This window comes from Spea bombifrons, chromosome 2, assembly GCF_027358695.1.
Source record: "Spea bombifrons isolate aSpeBom1 chromosome 2, aSpeBom1.2.pri, whole genome shotgun sequence".
NCBI lineage: Eukaryota > Metazoa > Chordata > Amphibia > Anura > Pelobatidae > Spea > Spea bombifrons.
Window position 1 is genome coordinate 142,408,333 of NC_071088.1, and position 12,500 is coordinate 142,420,832.

At 50.3% G+C, this 12,500-nt stretch overlaps 27 non-coding genes and 8 pseudogenes across 27 annotated transcripts in view; all 35 read right to left on the bottom strand.

Annotated features, from left to right (window-relative positions):
• Window positions 1-64, bottom strand: part of LOC128476093 (5S ribosomal RNA) — a 119-nt gene extending 55 nt beyond the window's left edge. The window contains exon 1 of the ribosomal RNA XR_008347116.1: window positions 1-64. This exon is cut by the window's left edge and continues 55 nt beyond it. This is a non-coding gene — a ribosomal RNA (5S ribosomal RNA).
• Window positions 65-288: 224 nt separating this feature from the next.
• Window positions 289-407, bottom strand: LOC128478071 (5S ribosomal RNA). The gene has a single exon (XR_008349010.1). It is a non-coding gene; the product is annotated as a 5S ribosomal RNA (ribosomal RNA).
• Window positions 408-605: 198 nt separating this feature from the next.
• On the bottom strand, window positions 606-724 carry LOC128479671 (uncharacterized; annotated as a pseudogene).
• Window positions 725-966: 242 nt separating this feature from the next.
• Window positions 967-1,075, bottom strand: LOC128479907 (uncharacterized; annotated as a pseudogene).
• A 344-nt stretch (window positions 1,076-1,419) lies between these two features.
• Window positions 1,420-1,538, bottom strand: LOC128478775 (5S ribosomal RNA). Its single transcript, XR_008349677.1, has one exon. It is a non-coding gene; the product is annotated as a 5S ribosomal RNA (ribosomal RNA).
• A 257-nt stretch (window positions 1,539-1,795) lies between these two features.
• Window positions 1,796-1,914, bottom strand: LOC128476635 (5S ribosomal RNA). Its single transcript, XR_008347639.1, has one exon. It is a non-coding gene; the product is annotated as a 5S ribosomal RNA (ribosomal RNA).
• A 267-nt stretch (window positions 1,915-2,181) lies between these two features.
• LOC128476611 (5S ribosomal RNA) lies at window positions 2,182-2,300 on the bottom strand. Its single transcript, XR_008347616.1, has one exon. It is a non-coding gene; the product is annotated as a 5S ribosomal RNA (ribosomal RNA).
• A 257-nt stretch (window positions 2,301-2,557) lies between these two features.
• Window positions 2,558-2,676, bottom strand: LOC128477373 (5S ribosomal RNA). The gene has a single exon (XR_008348349.1). It is a non-coding gene; the product is annotated as a 5S ribosomal RNA (ribosomal RNA).
• Window positions 2,677-2,922: 246 nt separating this feature from the next.
• LOC128480334 (uncharacterized) lies at window positions 2,923-3,031 on the bottom strand (annotated as a pseudogene).
• A 225-nt stretch (window positions 3,032-3,256) lies between these two features.
• Window positions 3,257-3,365, bottom strand: LOC128480335 (uncharacterized; annotated as a pseudogene).
• A 215-nt stretch (window positions 3,366-3,580) lies between these two features.
• LOC128479055 (5S ribosomal RNA) lies at window positions 3,581-3,699 on the bottom strand. The gene has a single exon (XR_008349947.1). It is a non-coding gene; the product is annotated as a 5S ribosomal RNA (ribosomal RNA).
• A 269-nt stretch (window positions 3,700-3,968) lies between these two features.
• LOC128480294 (5S ribosomal RNA) lies at window positions 3,969-4,087 on the bottom strand. Its single transcript, XR_008350493.1, has one exon. It is a non-coding gene; the product is annotated as a 5S ribosomal RNA (ribosomal RNA).
• A 251-nt stretch (window positions 4,088-4,338) lies between these two features.
• On the bottom strand, window positions 4,339-4,457 carry LOC128476094 (5S ribosomal RNA). The gene has a single exon (XR_008347117.1). It is a non-coding gene; the product is annotated as a 5S ribosomal RNA (ribosomal RNA).
• Window positions 4,458-4,697: 240 nt separating this feature from the next.
• Window positions 4,698-4,816, bottom strand: LOC128477100 (5S ribosomal RNA). Its single transcript, XR_008348086.1, has one exon. It is a non-coding gene; the product is annotated as a 5S ribosomal RNA (ribosomal RNA).
• Window positions 4,817-5,067: 251 nt separating this feature from the next.
• Window positions 5,068-5,186, bottom strand: LOC128480059 (5S ribosomal RNA). The gene has a single exon (XR_008350471.1). It is a non-coding gene; the product is annotated as a 5S ribosomal RNA (ribosomal RNA).
• A 227-nt stretch (window positions 5,187-5,413) lies between these two features.
• Window positions 5,414-5,532, bottom strand: LOC128477235 (5S ribosomal RNA). Its single transcript, XR_008348217.1, has one exon. It is a non-coding gene; the product is annotated as a 5S ribosomal RNA (ribosomal RNA).
• Window positions 5,533-5,772: 240 nt separating this feature from the next.
• Window positions 5,773-5,891, bottom strand: LOC128479419 (5S ribosomal RNA). The gene has a single exon (XR_008350299.1). It is a non-coding gene; the product is annotated as a 5S ribosomal RNA (ribosomal RNA).
• A 207-nt stretch (window positions 5,892-6,098) lies between these two features.
• LOC128477647 (5S ribosomal RNA) lies at window positions 6,099-6,217 on the bottom strand. The gene has a single exon (XR_008348609.1). It is a non-coding gene; the product is annotated as a 5S ribosomal RNA (ribosomal RNA).
• Window positions 6,218-6,435: 218 nt separating this feature from the next.
• Window positions 6,436-6,554, bottom strand: LOC128477335 (5S ribosomal RNA). Its single transcript, XR_008348314.1, has one exon. It is a non-coding gene; the product is annotated as a 5S ribosomal RNA (ribosomal RNA).
• Window positions 6,555-6,776: 222 nt separating this feature from the next.
• LOC128478511 (5S ribosomal RNA) lies at window positions 6,777-6,895 on the bottom strand. Its single transcript, XR_008349426.1, has one exon. It is a non-coding gene; the product is annotated as a 5S ribosomal RNA (ribosomal RNA).
• A 227-nt stretch (window positions 6,896-7,122) lies between these two features.
• Window positions 7,123-7,241, bottom strand: LOC128476847 (5S ribosomal RNA). Its single transcript, XR_008347840.1, has one exon. It is a non-coding gene; the product is annotated as a 5S ribosomal RNA (ribosomal RNA).
• A 215-nt stretch (window positions 7,242-7,456) lies between these two features.
• Window positions 7,457-7,575, bottom strand: LOC128477704 (5S ribosomal RNA). Its single transcript, XR_008348664.1, has one exon. It is a non-coding gene; the product is annotated as a 5S ribosomal RNA (ribosomal RNA).
• A 225-nt stretch (window positions 7,576-7,800) lies between these two features.
• Window positions 7,801-7,909, bottom strand: LOC128479908 (uncharacterized; annotated as a pseudogene).
• Window positions 7,910-8,190: 281 nt separating this feature from the next.
• Window positions 8,191-8,309, bottom strand: LOC128476777 (5S ribosomal RNA). Its single transcript, XR_008347774.1, has one exon. It is a non-coding gene; the product is annotated as a 5S ribosomal RNA (ribosomal RNA).
• A 200-nt stretch (window positions 8,310-8,509) lies between these two features.
• LOC128476095 (5S ribosomal RNA) lies at window positions 8,510-8,628 on the bottom strand. The gene has a single exon (XR_008347118.1). It is a non-coding gene; the product is annotated as a 5S ribosomal RNA (ribosomal RNA).
• A 264-nt stretch (window positions 8,629-8,892) lies between these two features.
• On the bottom strand, window positions 8,893-9,011 carry LOC128476940 (5S ribosomal RNA). Its single transcript, XR_008347930.1, has one exon. It is a non-coding gene; the product is annotated as a 5S ribosomal RNA (ribosomal RNA).
• Window positions 9,012-9,245: 234 nt separating this feature from the next.
• On the bottom strand, window positions 9,246-9,354 carry LOC128479909 (uncharacterized; annotated as a pseudogene).
• Window positions 9,355-9,663: 309 nt separating this feature from the next.
• On the bottom strand, window positions 9,664-9,782 carry LOC128477287 (5S ribosomal RNA). Its single transcript, XR_008348267.1, has one exon. It is a non-coding gene; the product is annotated as a 5S ribosomal RNA (ribosomal RNA).
• A 206-nt stretch (window positions 9,783-9,988) lies between these two features.
• On the bottom strand, window positions 9,989-10,107 carry LOC128478691 (5S ribosomal RNA). Its single transcript, XR_008349599.1, has one exon. It is a non-coding gene; the product is annotated as a 5S ribosomal RNA (ribosomal RNA).
• Window positions 10,108-10,356: 249 nt separating this feature from the next.
• Window positions 10,357-10,465, bottom strand: LOC128479910 (uncharacterized; annotated as a pseudogene).
• Window positions 10,466-10,789: 324 nt separating this feature from the next.
• On the bottom strand, window positions 10,790-10,908 carry LOC128476096 (5S ribosomal RNA). Its single transcript, XR_008347119.1, has one exon. It is a non-coding gene; the product is annotated as a 5S ribosomal RNA (ribosomal RNA).
• Window positions 10,909-11,129: 221 nt separating this feature from the next.
• On the bottom strand, window positions 11,130-11,238 carry LOC128480182 (uncharacterized; annotated as a pseudogene).
• A 308-nt stretch (window positions 11,239-11,546) lies between these two features.
• LOC128476097 (5S ribosomal RNA) lies at window positions 11,547-11,665 on the bottom strand. Its single transcript, XR_008347120.1, has one exon. It is a non-coding gene; the product is annotated as a 5S ribosomal RNA (ribosomal RNA).
• A 239-nt stretch (window positions 11,666-11,904) lies between these two features.
• LOC128476098 (5S ribosomal RNA) lies at window positions 11,905-12,023 on the bottom strand. Its single transcript, XR_008347121.1, has one exon. It is a non-coding gene; the product is annotated as a 5S ribosomal RNA (ribosomal RNA).
• A 231-nt stretch (window positions 12,024-12,254) lies between these two features.
• On the bottom strand, window positions 12,255-12,373 carry LOC128479467 (5S ribosomal RNA). Its single transcript, XR_008350342.1, has one exon. It is a non-coding gene; the product is annotated as a 5S ribosomal RNA (ribosomal RNA).
• Between the last annotated feature and the right edge of the window lie 127 nt (window positions 12,374-12,500).

The following is a 12,500-nucleotide window of genomic DNA, read 5'->3' on the forward strand; positions in this document are numbered from 1 at the left end:
CAACCCTGCTTAGCTTCCGAGATCAGACGAGATCGGGCGCTTTCAGGGTGGTATGGCCGCAGGTGTGAAAGTTTTTTATTTTACTTCTCTTATTCTGTTGCTGCTGCTGCTGCTGCTGCTGCTGCTGCTGCTGCTGCTGCTGCTGCTGCTTGTCGTCAGACAAAAAGAATTATAAGCCCTGGGACAGGACAGAGAAGGTGAGAAGGTTCAAATAAGGGTTTAAAGCTTTGATGATGAGCAAGAAACACATGGCAAAAAGCTCTCCCCGGACTGTGAGAAAAAATTAAAAGCCTACAACACCTGGTATTCCCAGGCGGTCTCCCATCCAGGTACTAACCAGGCCCAACCCTGCTTAGCTTCTGAGATCAGACGAGATCGGGCGCTTTCAGGGTGGTATGGCCGCAGGTGTGAAAGTTTTTTATTTTACTTCTCTTATTCTGCTGCTGCTGCTGCTGCTGCTGCTTGTGCTTGTCGTCAGACAGAAAGAATTATAAGCCCTGGGACTGCACAGAGAAGGTGAGAAGGTTCAAATAAGGGTTTAAAGCTTTGATGATGAGCAAGAAACACATGGCAAAAAGCTCTCCCCGGACTGTGAGAAAAGAAAAAGACTACAACACCTGGTATTCCCAGGCGGTCTCCCATCCAGGTACTAACCAGGCCCAACCCTGCTTAGCTTCCATGATCAGACGAGATCAGGCGCTTTCATGGTGGTATGGCCGCAGGTGTGAAAGTGTTTTATTTTACTTCTCTTATTCTGTTGCTGCTGCTGCTGCTGCTGCTGCTGCTGCTGCTGCTGCTGCTGCTGCTGCTGCTGCTGCTGCTGCTGCTTGTCGTCAGACAGAAAGAATTATAAGCCCTGGGACAGGACAGAGAAGGTGAGAAGGTTCAAACAAGGGTTTAAAGCTTTGATGATGAGCAAGAAACACATGGCAAAAAGCTCTCCCCGGACTGTGAGAAAAAATTAAAAGCCTACAACACCTGGTATTCCCAGGCGGTCTCCCATCCAGGTACTAACCAGGCCCAACCCTGCTTAGCTTCCGAGATCAGGCGCTTTCAGGGTGGTATGGCCGCAGGTGTGAAAGTTTTTTATTTTACTTCTCTTATTCTGCTGCTGCTGCTGCTGCTGCTGCTGCTGCTGCTGCTGCTGCTGCTGCTGCTGCTGCTGCTGCTGCTGCTGCTGCTGCTGCTGCTGCTGCTGCTGCTGCTGCTGCTGCTGCTGCTGCTGCTGCTGCTGCTGCTGCTGCTGCTGCTGCTGCTGCTGCTGCTGCTGCTGCTGCTGCTTGTCGTCAGACAAAAGGAATTATAAGCCCTGGGACAGGACAGAGAAGGTGAGAAGGTTCAAATAAGGGTTTAAAGCTTTGATGATGAGCAAGAAACACATGGCAAAAAGCTCTCCCCGGACTGTGAGAAAAAATTAAAAGCCTACAACACCTGGTATTCCCAGGCGGTGTCCCATCCAGGTAGTAACCAGGCCCAACCCTGCTTAGCTTCCGAGATCAGACGAGATCGGGCGCTTTCAGGGTGGTATGGCCGCAGGTGTGAAAGTTTTTTATTTTACTTCTCTTATTCTGTTGCTGCTGCTGCTGCTGCTGCTGCTGCTGCTGCTGCTGCTGCTGCTGCTGCTGCTGCTGCTGCTGCTGCTGCTGCTGCTGCTGCTTGTCGTCAGACAAAAAGAATTATAAGCCCTGGGACAGGACAGAGAAGGTGAGAAGGTTCAAATAAGGGTTTAAAGCTTTGATGATGAGCAAGAAACACATGGCAAAAAGCTCTCCCCGGACTGTGAGAAAAAATTAAAAGCCTACAACACCTGGTATTCCCAGGCGGTCTCCCATCCAGGTACTAACCAGGCCCAACCCTGCTTAGCTTCCGAGATCAGACGAGATCGGGCGCTTTCAGGGCGGTATGGCCGCAGGTGTGAAAGTTTTTTATTTTACTTCTCTTATTCTGCTGCTGCTGCTGCTGCTGCTGCTGCTGCTGCTGCTGCTGCTGCTGCTGCTGCGGCTGCTGCTGCTGCTGCTGCTGCGGCTGCTGCTGCTGCTGCTGCTTGTCGTCAGACAGAAAGAATTATAAGCCCTGGGACAGGACAGAGAAGGTGAGAAGGTTCAAATAAGGGTTTAAAGCTTTGATGATGAGCAAGAAACACATGGCAAAAAGCTCTCCCCGGACTGTGAGAAAAGAAAAAGCCTACAACACCTGGTATTCCCAGGCGGTCTCCCATCCAGGTACTAACCAGGCCCAACCCTGCTTAGCTTCCGAGATCAGATGAGATCGGGCGCTTTCAGGGAGGTATGGCTGCAGGTGTGAAAGCTCTTTATTTTACTTTTCTTATTCTGTTGCTGCTGCTGCTGCTGCTGCTGCTGCTGCTGCTGCTGCTGCTGCTGCTGCTGCTGCTGCTGCTGCTGCTGCTGCTGCTGCTGCTTGTCGTCAGACAGAAAGAATTATAAGCCCTGGGACAGGACAGAGAAGGTGAGAAGGTTCAAATAAGGGTTTAAAGCTTTGATGATGAGCAAGAAACACATGGCAAAAAGCTCTCCCCGGACTGTGAGAAAAAATTAAAAGCCTACAACTCCTGGTATTCCCAGGCGGTCTCCCATCCAGGTACTAACCAGGCCCAACCCTGCTTAGCTTCCGAGATCAGACGAGATCGGGCGCTTTCAGGGTGGTATGGCCGCAGGTGTGAAAGTTTTTTATTTTACTTCTCTTATTCTGCTGCTGCTGCTGCTGCTGCTGCTGCTGCTGCTGCTGCTGCTGCTGCTGCTGCTGCTGCTGCTGCTGCTGCTGCTGCTTGTCGTCAGACAGAAAGAATTATAAGCCCTGGGACAGGACAGAGAAGGTGAGAAGGTTCAAATAAGGGTTTAAAGCTTTGATGATGAGCAAGAAACACATGGCAAAAAGCTCTCCCCGGACTGTGAGAAAAGAAAAAGCCTACAACACCTGGTATTCCCAGGCAGTCTCCCATCCAGGTACTAACCAGGCCCAACCCTGCTTAGCTTCCGAGATCAGGCGCTTTCAGGGTGGTATGGCCGCAGGTGTGAAAGTTTTTTATTTTACTTCTCTTATTCTGTTGCTGTTGCTGCTGCTGTTGCTGCTGCTGCTGCTGCTGCTGCTGCTGCTGCTGCTTGTCGTCAGACAGAAAGAATTATAAGCCCTGGGACAGGACAGAGAAGGTGAGAAGGTTCAAATAAGGGTTTAAAGCTTTGATGATGAGCAAGAAACACATGGCAAAAAGCTCTCCCCGGACTGTGAGAAAAGAAAAAGCCTACAACACCTGGTATTCCCAGGCAGTCTCCCATCCAGGTACTAACCAGGCCCAACCCTGCTTAGCTTCCGAGATCAGGCGCTTTCAGGGTGGTATGGCCGCAGGTGTGAAAGCTCTTTATTTTACTTTTCTTATTCTGTTGCTGCTGCTGCTGCTGCTGCTGCTGCTGCTTGTGCTGCTGCTTGTCGTCAGACAGAAAGAATTATAAGCCCTGGGACAGGACAGAGAAGGTGAGAAGGTTCAAATAAGGGTTTAAAGCTTTGATGATGAGCAAGAAACACATGGCAAAAAGCTCTCCCCGGACTGTGAGAAAAAATTAAAAGCCTACAACACCTGGTATTCCCAGGCGGTCTCCCATCCAGGTACTAACCAGGCCCAACCCTGCTTTGCTTCCAAGATCAGACGAGATCGGGCGCTTTCAGGGTGATATGGCCGCAGGTGTGAAAGTTTTTTATTTTACTTCTCTTATTCTGTTGCTGCTGCTGCTGCTGCTGCTGCTGCTGCTGCTGCTGCTGCTGCTGCTGCTGCTGCTGCTGCTGCTGCTGCTGCTGCTGCTGCTGCTGCTGCTGCTTGTCGTCAGACAAAAAGAATTATAAGCCCTGGGACAGGACAGAGAAGGTGAGAAGGTTCAAATAAGGGTTTAAAGCTTTGATGATGAGCAAGAAACACATGGCAAAAAGCTCTCCCCGGACTGTGAGAAAAAATTAAAAGCCTACAACACCTGGTATTCCCAGGCGGTCTCCCATCCAGGTACTAACCAGGCCCAACCCTGCTTAGCTTCCGAGATCGGATGAGATCGGGCGCTTTCAGGGTGGTATGGCCGCAGGTGTGAAAGTTTTTTATTTTACTTCTCTTATTCTGTTGCTGCTGCTGCTGCTGCTGCTGCTGCTGCTGCTGCTGCTGCTGCTGCTGCTGCTGCTGCTGCTGCTGCTGCTGCTGCTTGTCGTCAGACAAAAAGAATTATAAGCCCTGGGACAGGACAGAGAAGGTGAGAAGGTTCAAATAAGGGTTTAAAGCTTTGATGATGAGCAAGAAACACATGGCAAAAAGCTCTCCCCGGACTGTGAGAAAAAATTAAAAGCCTACAACACCTGGTATTCCCAGGCGGTCTCCCATCCAGGTACTAACCAGGCCCAACCCTGCTTAGCTTCCGAGATCAGACGAGATCGGGCGCTTTCAGGGTGGTATGGCCGCAGGTGTGAAAGTTTTTTATTTTACTTCTCTTATTCTGTTGCTGCTGCTGCTGCTGCTGCTGCTGCTGCTGCTGCTGCTGCTGCTGCTGCTGCTGCTGCTGCTGCTGCTTGTCGTCAGACAAAAAGAATTATAAGCCCTGGGACAGGACAGAGAAGGTGAGATGGTTCAAATAAGGGTTTAAAGCTTTGATGATGAGCAAGAAACATGGCAAAAAGCTCTCCCCGGACTGTGAGAAAAAATTAAAAGCCTACAACACCTGGTATTCCCAGGCGGTCTCCCATCCCGGTACTAACCAGGCCCAACCCTGCTTAGCTTCCGAGATCAGACGAGATCGGGCGCTTTCAGGGTGGTATGGCCGCAGGTGTGAAAGTTTTTTATTTTACTTCTCTTATTCTGTTGCTGCTGCTGCTGCTGCTGCTGCTGCTGCTGCTGCTGCTGCTGCTGCTGCTGCTGCTGCTGCTGCTGCTGCTGCTGCTTGTCGTCAGACAAAAAGAATTATAAGCCCTGGGACAGGACAGAGAAGGTGAGAAGGTTCAAATAAGGGTTTAAAGCTTTGATGATGAGCAAGAAACACATGGCAAAAAGCTCTCCCCGGACTGTGAGAAAAAATTAAAAGCCTACAGCACCTGGTATTCCCAGGCGGTCTCCCATCCAGGTACTAACCAGGCCCAACCCTGCTTAGCTTCCGAGATCAGACGAGATCGGGCGCTTTCAGGGTGGTATGGCCGCAGGTGTGAAAGTTTTTTATTTTACTTCTCTTATTCTGTTGCTGCTGCTGCTGCTGCTGCTGCTGCTGCTGCTGCTGCTGCTGCTGCTGCTGCTTGTCGTCAGACAAAAAGAATTATAAGCCCTGGGACAGGACAGAGAAGGTGAGAAGGTTCAAATAAGGGTTTAAAGCTTTGATGATGAGCAAGAAACACATGGCAAAAAGCTCTCCCCGGACTGTGAGAAAAAATTAAAAGCCTACAACACCTGGTATTCCCAGGCGGTCTCCCATCCAGGTACTAACCAGGCCCAACCCTGCTTAGCTTCCGAGATCAGACGAGATCAGGCGCTTTCAGGGTGGTATGGCCGCAGGTGTGAAAGTTTTTTATTTTACTTCTCTTATTCTGCTGCTGCTGCTGCTGCTGCTGCTGCTGCTGCTGCTGCTGCTGCTGCTGCTGCTGCTGCTGCTGCTGCTGCTTGTCGTCAGACAGAAAGAATTATAAGCCCTGGGACTGCACAGAGAAGGTGAGAAGGTTCAAATAAGGGTTTAAAGCTTTGATGATGAGCAAGAAACACATGGCAAAAAGCTCTCCCCGGACTGTGAGAAAAGAAAAAGACTACAACACCTGGTATTCCCAGGCGGTCTCCCATCCAGGTACTAACCAGGCCCAACCCTGCTTAGCTACCGAGATTAGACGAGATCGGGCGCTTTCAGGGTAGTATGGCCGCAGGTGTGAAAGTTATTTATTTTACTTCTCTTATTCTGTTGCTGCTGCTGCTGCTGCTGCTGCTGCTGCTGCTGCTTGTCGTCAGACAGAAAGAATTATAAGCCCTGGGACAGGACAGAGAAGGTGAGAAGGTTCAAATAAGGGTTTAAAGCTTTGATGATGAGCAAGAAACACATGGCAAAAAGCTCTCCCCGGACTGTGAGAAAAGAAAAAGCTTACAACACCTGGTATTCCCAGGCGGTCTCCCATCCAGGTACTAACCAGGCCCAACCCTGCTTAGCTTCCGAGATCAGACGAGATCGGGCGCTTTCAGGGTGGTATGGCCGCAGGTGTGAAAGTTTTTTATTTTACTTCTCTTATTCTGTTGCTGCTGCTGCTGCTGCTGCTGCTGCTGCTGCTGCTGCTGCTGCTTGTCGTCAGACAAAAAGAATTATAAGCCCTGGGACAGGACAGAGAAGGTGAGAAGGTTCAAATAAGGGTTTAAAGCTTTGATGATGAGCAAGAAACACATGGCAAAAAGCTCTCCCCGGACTGTGAGAAAAAATTAAAAGCCTACAACACCTGGTATTCCCAGGCGGTCTCCCATCCAGGTACTACCCAGGCCCAACCCTGCTTAGCTTCCGAGATCAGACGAGATCGGGCGTTTTCAGGGTGGTATGGCCGCAGGTGTGAAAGTTTTTTATTTTACTTCTCTTATTCTGCTGCTGCTGCTGCTGCTGCTGCTGCTGCTGCTGCTGCTGCTGCTGCTGCTGCTTGTCGTCAGACAGAAAGAATTATAAGCCCTGGGACTGCACAGAGAAGGTGAGAAGGTTCAAATAAGGGTTTAAAGCTTTGATGATGAGCAAGAAACACATGGCAAAAAGCTCTCCCCGGACTGTGAGAAAAGAAAAAGACTACAACACCTGGTATTCCCAGGCGGTCTCCCATCCAGGTACTAACCAGGCCCAACCCTGCTTAGCTTCCGAGATCAGACGAGATCGGGCGCTTTCATGGTGGTATGGCCGCAGGTGTGAAAGATTTTTATTTTACTTCTCTTATTCTGTTGCTGTTGCTGCTGCTGCTGCTGCTGCTGCTGCTGCTGCTGCTGCTGCTGCTGCTTGTCGTCAGACAGAAAGAATTATAAGCCCTGGGACAGGACAGAGAAGGTGAGAAGGTTCAAATAAGGGTTTAAAGCTTTGATGATGAGCAAGAAACACATGGCAAAAAGCTCTCCCCGGACTGTGAGAAAAAATTAAAAGCCTACAACACCTGGTATTCCCAGGCGGTCTCCCATCCAGGTACTAACCAGGCCCAACCCTGCTTAGCTTCCGAGATCTGACGAGATCGGGCGCTTTCAGGGTGGTATGGCCGCAGATGTGAAAGTTTTTTATTTTACTTCTCTTATTCTGTTGCTGCTGCTGCTGCTGCTGCTGCTGCTGCTGCTGCTGCTGCTTGTCGTCAGACAAAAAGAATTATAAGCCCTGGGACAGGACAGAGAAGGTGAGAAGGTTCAAATAAGGGTTTAAAGCTTTGATGATGAGCAAGAAACACATGGCAAAAAGCTCTCCCCGGACTGTGAGAAAAAATTAAAAGCCTACAACACCTGGTATTCCCAGGCGGTCTCCCATCCAGGTACTAACCAGGCCCAACCCTGCTTAATTTCCGAGATCAGACGAGATCGGGAGCTTTCAGGGTGGTATGGCCGCAGGTGTGAAAGTTTTTTATTTTACTTCTCTTATTCTGCTGCTGCTGCTGCTGCTGCTGCTGCTGCTGCTGCTGCTGCTGCTGCTGCTGCTGCTTGTCGTCAGACAGAAAGAATTATAAGCCCTGGGACAGGACAGAGAAGGTGAGAAGGTTCAAATAAGGGTTTAAAGCTTTGATGATGAGCAAGAAACACATGGCAAAAAGCTCTCCCCGGACTGTGAGAAAAGAAAAAGCCTACAACACCTGGTATTCCCAGGCGGTCTCCCATCCAGGTACTAACCAGGCCCAACCCTGCTTAGCTTCCGAGATCAGGCGCTTTCAGGGTGGTATGGCCGCAGGTGTGAAAGTTTTTTATTTTACTTCTCTTATTCTGTTGCTGCTGCTGTTGCTGCTGTTGCTGCTGCTGCTGCTGTTGCTGCTGCTGCTGCTGTTGCTGCTGCTGTTGCTGCTGTTGCTCCTGCTGCTGCTGCTGCTGCTGCTGCTTGTCGTCAGACAGAAAGAATTATAAGCCCTGGGACAGGACAGAGAAGGTGAGAAGGTTCAAATAAGGGTTTAAAGCTTTGATGATGAGCAAGAAACACATGGCAAAAAGCTCTCCCCGGACTGTGAGAAAAAATTAAAAGCCTACAACACCTGGTATTCCCAGGCGGTCTCCCATCCAGGTACTAACCAGGCCCAACCCTGCTTAGCTTCCGAGATCAGACGAGATCGGGCGCTTTCAGGGAGGTATGGCCGCAGGTGTGAAAGCTCTTTATTTTACTTTTCCTATTCTGTTGCTGCTGCTGCTGCTGCTGCTGCTGCTTGTCGTCAGACAGAAAGAATTATAAGCCCTGGGACAGGACAGAGAAGGTGAGAAGGTTCAAATAAGGGTTTAAAGCTTTGATGATGAGCAAGAAACACATGGCAAAAAGCTCTCCCCGGACTGTGAGAAAAAATTAAAAGCCTACAACACCTGGTATTCCCAGGCGGTCTCCCATCCAGGTACTAACCAGGCCCAACCCTGCTTAGCTTCCGAGATCAGACGAGATCGGGCGCTTTCAGGGTGGTATGGCCGCAGGTGTGAAATTTTTTTATTTTACTTCTCTTATTCTGTTGCTGCTGCTGCTGCTGCTGCTGCTGCTGCTGCTGCTGCTGCTGCTGCTGCTGCTGCTGCTGCTGCTGCTGGTGCTGCTGCTGCTGCTGCTGCTTGTCGTCAGACAAAAAGAATTATAAGCCCTGGGACAGGACAGAGAAGGTGAGAAGGTTCAAATAAGGGTTTAAAGCTTTGATGATGAGCAAGAAACACATGGCAAAAAGCTCTCCCCGGACTGTGAGAAAAGAAAAAGCCTACAACACCTGGTATTCCCAGGCGGTCTCCCATCCAGGTACTAACCAGGCCCAACCCTGCTTAGCTTCCGAGATCAGATGAGATCGGGCGCTTTCAGGGTGGCATGGCTGCAGGTGTGAAAGTTTTTTATTTTACTTCTCTTATTCTGTTGCTGCTGCTGCTGCTGCTGCTGCTGCTGCTGCTGCTGCTGCTGCTGCTGCTGCTGCTGCTGCTTGTCGTCAGACAGAAAGAATTATAAGCCCTGGGACAGGACAGAGAAGGTGAGAAGGTTCAAATAAGGGTTTAAAGCTTTGATGATGAGCAAGAAACACATGGCAAAAAGCTCTCCCCGGACTGTGAGAAAAGAAAAAGCCTACAACACCTGGTATTCCCAGGCGGTCTCCCATCCAGGTACTAACCAGGCCCAACCCTGCTTAGCTTCCGAGATCAGGCGCTTTCAGGGTGGTATGGCCGCAGGTGTGAAAGTTTTTTATTTTACTTCTCTTATTCTGCTGCTGCTGCTGCTGCTGCTGCTGCTGCTGCTGCTGCTGCTGCTGCTGCTGCTGCTGCTGCTGCTGCTGCTGCTGCTGCTGCTGCTGCTGCTGCTGCTGCTGCTGCTGCTGCTGCTGCTGCTGCTGCTGCTGCTGCTGCTTGTCGTCAGACAGAAAGAATTATAAGCCCTGGGACAGGACAGAGAAGGTGAGAAGGTTCAAATAAGGGTTTAAAGCTTTGATGATGAGCAAGAAACACATGGCAAAAAGCTCTCCCCGGACTGTGAGAAAAGAAAAAGCCTACAACACCTGGTATTCCCAGGCGGTCTCCCATCCAGGTACTAACCAGGCCCAACCCGGCTTAGCTTCCGAGATCAGATGAGATCGGGCGCTTTCAGGGTGGTATGGCCGCAGGTGTGAAAGCTCTTTATTTTACTTCTCTTATTCTGTTGCTGCTGCTGCTGCTGCTGCTGCTGCTGCTGCTTGTCGTCAGACAAAAAGAATTATAAGCCCTGGGACAGGACAGAGAAGGTGAGAAGGTTCAAATAAGGGTTTAAAGCTTTGATGATGAGCAAGAAACACATGGCAAAAAGCTCTCCCCGGACTGTGAGAAAAAATTAAAAGCCTACAACACCTGGTATTCCCAGGCGGTCTCCCATCCAGGTACTAAACAGGCCCAACCCTGCTTAGCTTCCGAGATCAGACAAGATCGGGCGCTTTCAGGGTGGTATGGCCGCAGGTGTGAAAGTTTTTTATTTTACTTCTCTTATTCTGCTGCTGCTGCTGCTGCTGCTGCTGCTGCTGCTGCTGCTGCTGCTGCTGCTGCTGCTGCTGCTGCTGCTGCTGCTGCTGCTTGTCGTCAGACAGAAAGAATTATAAGCCCTGGGACAGGACAGAGAAGGTGAGAAGGTTCCAATAAGGGTTTAAAGCTTTGATGATGAGCAAGAAACACATGGCAAAAAGCTCTCCCCGGACTGTGAGAAAAGAAAAAGCCTACAACACCTGGTATTCCCAGGCGGTCTCCCATCCAGGTACTAACCAGGCCCAACCCTGCTTAGCTTCCGAGATCAGGCGCTTTCAGGGTGGTATGGCCGCAGGTGTGAAAGTTTTTTATTTTACTTCTCTTATGCTGCTGCTGCTGCTGCTGCTGCTGCTGCTGCTGCTGCTGCTGCTGCTGCTGCTGCTGCTGCTGCTGCTGCTGCTGCTGCTGCTGCTGCTGCTGCTGCTGCTGCTGCTGCTGCTGCTGCTGCTGCTGCTGCTGCTGCTGCTGCTGCTGCTGCTGCTGCTTGTCGTCAGACAGAAAGAATTATAAGCCCTGGGACAGGACAGAGAAGGTGAGAAGGTTCAAATAAGGGTTTAAAGCTTTGATGATGAGCAAGAAACACATGGCAAAAAGCTCTCCCCGGACTGTGAGAAAAGAAAAAGCCTACAACACCTGGTATTCCCAGGCGGTCTCCCATCCAGGTACTAACCAGGCCCAACCCTGCTTAGCTTCCGAGATCAGACGAGATCGGGCGCTTTCAGGGTGGTATGGCCGCAGGTGTGAAAGTTTTTTATTTTACTTCTCTTATTCTGCTGCTGCTGCTGCTGCTGCTGCTGCTGCTGCTGCTGCTGCTGCTGCTGCTTGTCGTCAGACAGAAAGAATTATAAGCCCTGGGACAGGACAGAGAAGGTGAGAAGGTTCAAATAAGGGTTTAAAGCTTTGATGATGAGCAAGAAACACATGGCAAAAAGCTCTCCCCGGACTGTGAGAAAAAATTAAAAGCCTACAACACCCGGTATTCCCAGGCGGTCTCCCATCCAGGTACTAACCAGGCCCAACCCTGCTTAGCTTCCGAGATCAGGCGCTTTCAGGGTGGTATGGCCGCAGGTGTAAAAGTTTTTTATTTTACTTCTCTTATTCTGTTGCTGTTGCTGCTGTTGCTGCTGCTGCTGTTGCTGCTGCTGCTGTTGCTGCTGCTGCTGTTGCTGCTGCTGCTGTTGCTGCTGCTGCTGTTGCTGCTGCTGCTGTTGCTGCTGCTGCTGCTGCTGCTGCTGCTGCTTGTCGTCAGACAAAAGGAATTATAAGCCCTGGGACAGGACAGAGAAGGTGAGAAGGTTCAAATAAGGGTTTAAAGCTTTGATGATGAGCAAGAAACACATGGCAAAAAGCTCTCCCCGGACTGTGAGAAAAAATTAAAAGCCTACAACACCTGGTATTCCCAGGCGGTCTCCCATCCAGGTACTAACCAGGCCCAACCCTGCTTAGCTTCCGAGATCAGACGAGATCGGGCGCTTTCAGGGTGGTATGGCCGCAGGTGTGAAAGTTTTTTATTTTACTTCTCTTATTCTGTTGCTGCTGCTGCTGCTGCTGCTGCTGCTGCTGCTGCTGCTGCTGCTGCTGCTGCTGCTGCTGCTGCTTGTCGTCAGACAAAAAGAATTATAAGCCCTGGGACAGGACAGAGAAGGTGAGAAGGTTCAAATAAGGGTTTAAAGCTTTGATGATGAGCAAGAAACACATGGCAAAAAGCTCTCCCCGGACTGTGAGAAAAAATTAAAAGCCTACAACACCTGGTATTCCCAGGCGGTCTCCCATCCAGGTACTAACCAGGCCCAACCCTGCTTAGCTTCCGAGATCAGACGAGATCGGGCGCTTTCAGGGTGGTATGGCCGCAGGTGTGAAAGTTTTTTATTTTACTTCTCTTATTCTGCTGCTGCTGCTGCTGCTGCTGCGGCTGCTGCTGCTGCGGCTGCTGCTGCTGCTGCTGCTGCTTGTCGTCAGACAGAAAGAATTATAAGCCCTGGGACTGCACAGAGAAGGTGAGAAGGTTCAAATAAGGGTTTAAAGCTTTGATGATGAGCAAGAAACACATGGCAAAAAGCTCTCCCCGGACTGTGAGAAAAGAAAAAGACTACAACACCTGGTATTCCCAGGCGGTCTCCCATCCAGGTACTAACCAGGCCCAACCCTGCTTAGCTTCCGAGATCAGACGAGATCGGGCGCTTTTGTGGTGGTATGGCCGCAGGTGTGAAAGTTTTTTATTTTACTTCTCTTATTCTGTTGCTGTTGCTGCTGCTGCTGCTGCTGCTGCTGCTGCTGCTGCTGCTGCTGCTGCTGCTTGTCGTCAGACAGAAAGAATTATAAGCCCTGGGAC